At 48.8% G+C, this 6,743-nt stretch overlaps 1 protein-coding gene across 1 annotated transcript in view; it reads left to right on the top strand.

Moving 5' to 3' along the window:
- Nucleotides 1-431: 431 nt before the first annotated feature.
- IL4R (interleukin 4 receptor) overlaps nucleotides 432-6,743 on the top strand; it is a 378,782-nt gene continuing 372,470 nt past the window's right edge. Inside the window, exon 1 of the mRNA XM_063934581.1 lies at nucleotides 432-579. The gene's annotated coding sequence lies outside the window, so the exon portion shown is untranslated. The remainder of the gene's footprint in view (nucleotides 580-6,743) is intronic.

Raw genomic sequence — 6,743 nt, 5'->3', positions numbered from 1 at the left:
AATAAATCAATAGACACCTTACATAGTAGTCAGGGACGTGCAGTCAGGGGAGGCAGGGGAGGCAGTGCCTCCCCTGCGATTAATTATTAGAATAATACAAAGAAGATACTTATGACACATATTCTGTGTCATAAGTATCTTCTTTATTTTATTCTAATAGTTTTGACTCATTAAATCAGTTTGGGAGGCACCGATATCAGTGCCTCCAGTAGATAATGGGAATGGAAATAGAGCGGGGGGCGGGGCCAAGCACTGGGCTGCAAAAGCCCATTCAAAAAGATGCTGAAAGCGGCACTTAAAGAAGTGCCTCACTGACAGGGACACCACCCCCATGTCAGCGAGGCACCTGTGATTGGACAGCGGATCCAGTGCTGGATCCACTGTCCAATCACCCATAAGCGGCGCCGCTCCAGTGGCGTAAGTACTATAGCTGTAGGGGATGCGGCTGCTACGGGGCCACAGATACCTGCAGGGCCCACCGCTCCCCTGCACCCAATCACGCTGAACACAGTGCGGGTCCCATGCCAGACTGGAGGAGAAATGGATGTCGCAACAGGGCAGCACCCGATTGCTGCACGGGTGAGTCTTGATCTCACCTCTCTTGGTGGGGTCCAGGAATGCGTGCATTTGATTGCTGGGGCTGGGCATCACAGTGCAGATGGCTGCTATCTACGTGTGCTGCCTGGTGTGAGAGGGTGCCGGCCGCCACTGCTGGGAACAGTTATTGCGGTGCAGATGGCTCCAAGTGCAGCCTGGTACAGAGTGTGAGGGGGTCCCGGCCGCGGTGCACATGGCTGATCGATGCATGTGCGGGTCGTGAGGGCGCGAGTGCCGGCTGTGGTGGCTGGAAAACGGCTGCCAATGCAGGTATGTGCAGTACAATACAGGTGGGGAGCAGTAGAAAAGGGGTTGCTGGCAGCCACTGTACGCTAGGGAGGTGTATTAACGTTGTGCTGTTTACTGGCAGTCTATGTCCTGAAGGGGGGGAGGGGGGGGGGCGGGGGGGGGGGGGGGCTCTGTTGTATTCTCCCTATGCTTGCTGTGCCCTCCTCCTAGCCTTCACATATGTGTATATATTATGTGTGTGTACACACAGTCCAGGTATGGGTGTTGCAGAGGCAAGACCACACAGCACAGCACTGCAGCATGTAATATAAGGCAATTTATTCCTTCAACGTTTTGGGGTATCAGTTGATGGTGTAACTGAGATGCCGAAACATTGAAGGAATAAATTGATCTATATTACATGCTGCAGTGCTGTGCTGTGTGGTCTTGCCTCAGCAACACCCATACCTGGACTCTGTTTAACTCTGCAAGGGCACACAGCCTACTTTAACTGTGCCAAACCATTGGAAGTATATATATTTAAACAATCCTCGAATGGTAGACACTCCAAGTCAAGTGGGGGGGTGGGGGGCTTTCAGAATTTAATTACACCCCTGCGTGGCGTGGCAGCGGGTCCCGGCAGGGACCGGCATTGGCTCCTGGCTACAGCAGTGGTGGAACGAGGAGTGGTGGCTCTGAAGGCGGTAGCGGTGGGAAGCGGCGAAGGCCAGCGCTCTTTCCTCTCCTTCCTCCGCCCTCCCAGCCAGCAGCAGTGCCTACACTGTCCGGACACGCAGGTGAGCGAGGGGGTCCACTGGGCTGGGTATAGCACAGATTGATATATATATATATATATATATATCTCAGTGCCTCCCCAGTCTATGACCTCACCGCACGTCACTGATAGTAGTCCATTCTTTTTTTTATAGCAGTTTTCAGCTATTACGCATGCTTTGGAGCCTGGAGATATGTCTTTGAGCAGCTATATGCTATTCAGAGTGGCACACATCTCAGCCACAACTCCATGTGTCACTTAATGGGTGTAAATGATGAGCATCTGGGTATTCGCACACAGGATAAATGTGCCATGGGCATGTAGATGTGTGCTCAGAAGTGAGTCCTCTCGGAGATCCATCTGATGTCAGATGGATCTATTGCACCAAGGAAAGGGCTTCTGCCGCTCTGATACTGATGATGGCTCCTTTGAAAAGCAGATTGTATAGGGACAGTGCGACTTTGAATCCAGAAGGAGATCTGTATTTTTTTGCAAATTGTTTGCTACTCTGTATCAGGCCGATAATGGGGGTTATTCCGAGTTGTTCGCTCGCAAGCTGCTTTTAGCAGCTTTGCACACGCTAAGCCGCCGCCTACTGGGAGTGAATCTTAGCTTATCAAAATTGCGAACGAAAGATATGCAATATTGCGAAAAGACTTCTCTGTGCAGTTTCTGAGTAGCTCGAGACTTACTCTGCAAGTGCGATCAGTTCAGTGCTTGTCGTTCCTGGTTTGATGTCACAAACACACCCAGCATTCGCCCAGACACTCCTCCGTTTCTCCAGCCACTCCCGCGTTTTTCCCAGAAACGGTAGCGTTTTTTCACACACTCCAATAAAACGGCCAGTTTCTGCCCAGAAACACCCACTTCCTGTCAATCACATTACGATCACCAGAACGAAGAAAAAACCTCATAATGCCGTGAGTAAAATACCAATCTTCATAGCAAATTTACTTGGCGCAGTCGCACTGCGGACATTGCGCATGCGCATTAGCGACTAATCGCTCCGTTGCGAGAAAAAAATAACGAGCGAACAACTCGGAATGACCCCCATTGTCTATTGCTAATAAGCAAAGCTGCTTCTTTCATTTGGGCTAAACCATGATTTTAATGATTAATGAGTTTATAATTAGGTGAATTTGGATTTGGGCGTGAATAGGAAGTAAATACGCCTGTCATAAAACATCTGCATCTACGTCCAAACCTGATTAACATTTGCCAATCGAACCCTTGATTAACGTTCGCCAACTGAACTCTGACTATGGGCATTTATCTGCAGGTGTTTTTATACCTACACATGTTCATGCTTTTATTTGCTTATGTGGAAGTGACTAACTTACGGATACCCATGACCCTGAAAAGCTGTGCAGTTATGCTATGAGTGCATGCACATTTCCAGAGCAGAATATGCGTTTGTTTTTCATCGGCCCCTATGTTTGCAATATAGCCCTGAGATATCACAGTGTTGAAGCTGTTTTGTGTTAAGAATGCCTCATTGCTTACCATATATTTGCAAATGTATGTACTATCATGTAGGATGTATGATTTTGCTGGTTCATCATGGTGTGCTGGGGTAAGTTTTTCTAGCCTAGATTAATCCTGCACTTACAGTACATGCACCTGTGATGGGCCTAAAAATTGATAATGAGCAACTACCATTCTGTGCATCACTGTCCTAAGAGGCATAGATGGGATCAGTAATTGGAGGGTATGTTGATCCTTGAAGTGCCATATTGGAGGATCTTGGGGTGCCTCCATGTGAGTTGGCTCTCAATTTAGAAATACATTAATCACCCAGAGTAGGTGCTATTATCATGTATCATGCAGAGACACCTTGCTGTAGCTGGTGGCTTGCCATGCAGTATGTTTGCAATTGTATGTAACTATTATCATGTAAGATGCATGTCTCTTTGGAATGTAGTTATGCGACCGGCGCCGGTCACAAATCCTCCCTCTACATCCCGCCACTTCACAATCCCGACAGTCGGCATGCCGACTAACAGGGACTATCCCCACTTGCGAGTGTCCACGACACCCATAGAGTGGGAATAGAACCCATGGCGACTGCAGGTAACCACTTAGCATGCAGCGTGGAAAGTGCAGCAAGCCCACAAAGGGCTTGTTGCGCTCTCTGCCCCCCCTCCGGCACTCTGCTGCCAGATACTGGTGTCGGTATGCAGACCGCCGGTCTCCTGACCGTCGGTAACACATACCATACCACACCCGTCTCTTTTGCTGGTCCATTATGGTGTGCTTTTTTTTTGTGTTAAAAATAAATCAGAATTCTTGCCATTTATCACAAGTTACTGATAAGTACAAAAATTGCTTAAAAAAAGTGATTTATTCAAAATTATTATAAAATCAGTGAGTACACTTATTTCACCAGGAAAATGTAATTCTATTTATTAATTGCAAAAAGTGAATGTCCTCTATACTTTATCAAATTAGGTCATTTTTATCTATGTATTGTATTATAAATAAAGCTCTATACTTGTTAGGCGCGGCGGTCTTCGGCCGTGCCCTGACTGAGCAGCGGTCAAGGCCGCCGCGCCTCTCTCCTTCCCTGTCCCCCGCACGGCGCCTAGCAACGCCAGGACGCCGTGCGCACGATAGCCGCCGGGTCCCTGGCAACGCAGGACGCCGTGCGTGCAGGGCCGCCGGGTGCATAGCAACGGGGACTCCACAGGTGGACTGCGTTCCCCGTTGCTAAAAATAGTTAATTAGGTTGCTCGTGCAGCAGGGCAGCTGCACGGCAACTAGTAATTAGGGTCTGGGGGCTGGTCCTGCTGGCCCTCCTGTTATTGGCCAGCAGGGCCTTTTTATGTGAGCCAGCACACTGCAGCCCTGCCGGTGATAGCTTCTTGTATGCTGTTCCTGCCTTGCAGAACTCTGTTCCTGTCAGCCGTGTTTGGTGGATCTTGCTCCCTGCCCTTTGGTACTTTGGAGGTCCGAAGCCGGTCCTGGGAATCCTTCTAGTCCTTGCGAACCTGTTTGTCATCTGTGGTTCTCGCCCGGTTTCGTGAGTAGTGGCTGCTGCCGCGTGTTGCGGCCTATGCCGCTTAGTGTTTACTTTACTGTGAATTGGTGCATTTGCGGAGGTTTCCGCTTTCATTGTCCTCCCCGGAACTCGGCGGTGCCGTGTAGGGGAGTGGACAGTGGTTTCTTTGTAGTTCTTTTCCTTTGGCGGCGTGCCGCACATACGTTTAGTTTTTAGGTAGTTTATAGCCCGTAGCGTGGTTGTTTCAGTTAGAGGTCCCCTTGTTATTACCCTGTCTCAGTTCACGCCTTGTCTCTCTTTAAGACCTGAGGGGGCATTGGAGTTGGGCAGACGTAATCCGCCCTTCAAACGCGGCTGCCATGGGCCCAAGAAACCATAGTCGTTCAGGCGTGAATTGATAACACGGGTAAGACAACGGAGGTAGGGTGCTAGGGGCTATTTCCTTCCCATTTCCCAATCCCAGCATTCCGTCTTGGTGCTCAGGACTCACTACATAAGATCTCCCCTGTCCTGAGCATCAGGATCGTAACATTATCACCGGCCCACATAAAAAAAGATGGTTTAATTTTTTCCGTTGTATTGGTGGGCCTAGAAATTCGGCCTCATGAATCCGGCAGGTTTAGGGCCAAACCCCAGTCAGCTTTTGGTTAACCAAATACAGGAATTAACTCAGATGGTTCAGGACCTTACTCTTCAGGTGAGATCGCAGGAAGATCTTTTGCGAGCCTCCCCGAGTATGGTTCCAGAACCAAAGATGCATTTACCTGACCGTTTTTCGGTTAACCGAAAGGATTTTTTTAATTTTAAGGAAGCTTGTAAGCTTTATTTTAATTTAAGGCCCCGTTCCTCTGGTACTGAGTCTCAGCGGATCGGGATTGTGATGTCTCTACTTCAGGGTGATCCACAGACCTGGGCGTTTGGGCTAAGAGCGGATGATGCTGCTTTGTTATCAGTAGACGCCTTTTTTAAATCCTTAGGCCTCTTATATGACGACCCAGATAGAGAAGCATCAGCTGAGAGTCACCTGCGTGCCCTTAAGCAAGGCAAAAATCCAGCAGAGGTGTATTGTACCGAATTTTGCCGTTGCTCGAACGACTGTGGCTGGAATGACCCGGCCCTGCGCAGTCAGTTTCGCCTCGGTCTGTCGGAAGTGATTAAAGACAGTCTCCTTCAGTACCCCGCTCCTGAGACTCTAGACAAACTCATGGAGCTCGCTATTAAAATTGATCGTCGTCTCCGAGAGTAGAGGGCTGAAAGAGGAACAACTTTTAGGCCTGATCCATGTGTATATACTTTTCCTGAGGACGTCGAGGAGCCCATGCAAATGGGTCTCTCCCGGCTGTCCCCAGAGGAAAGAACCAGAAGGTTAAGTTCTGGTCTTTGTTTGTATTGTGGTGGTAAGGGACATATCGCACGTAACTGCCCGAACAAGTCGGGAAACGCTCTGACCAAGTGAATTGTGAGGGGGTTCACTTGGGTCTGCAGTTAATCTCCTCTAATAATTCTCTATTAGTTCCGGTAAAGATTTCCTTTGGCAGCCTCAGTTCGTTGGTGTCGGCCTTCGTTGACAGTGGAGCTGCAGGAAATTTTATGGATTTAGCTTGGGCTAAGGCTTTAGGCGTTCCACTGATACCCTTAGATAGGCGTATCACCATACACGGCTTGGATGGGGGTCCGCTTTCCAATGGGGTTATTACTCACCGCACACCTCCAGTATTGCTGACAGTGGGGGCCCTACATTCAGAAGAAATAGAATTTTACCTTACACATTGTCCGGCAGTTCCAGTAGTTTTGGGTCACCTCTGGCTTGCCTTTCATAATCCCACCATAGATTGGCGGTCTGGGGAGATTTCCCAATGGGGTCCTTTTTGTGTTAAGGAGTGTATTTCCCATCCTGTCCGGGTTGCGGCAGTTACCCCAGAACTTATTCCTCTGGAATATCAGGATTTTGCTGATGTGTTCTCCAAGGTTATCTGCGCTATAGATTTAGTTCCCGGGGCCACTTTACCTAAGGGGAGATTATATGCCCTCTCCGGGCCAGAAACCAAGGCTATGGACAATTATATCCAGGAAAGCCTGAAAAAAGGCTTCATTAGGCCTTCGAAATCTCCTTTGAGTGCAGGATTCTTTTTTGTTGAGAAAAAA

This window comes from Pseudophryne corroboree, chromosome 7 (assembly GCF_028390025.1).
Source record: "Pseudophryne corroboree isolate aPseCor3 chromosome 7, aPseCor3.hap2, whole genome shotgun sequence".
Taxonomy (NCBI): domain Eukaryota; kingdom Metazoa; phylum Chordata; class Amphibia; order Anura; family Myobatrachidae; genus Pseudophryne; species Pseudophryne corroboree.
This window is presented reverse-complemented; position numbering and strand designations above follow the sequence as displayed.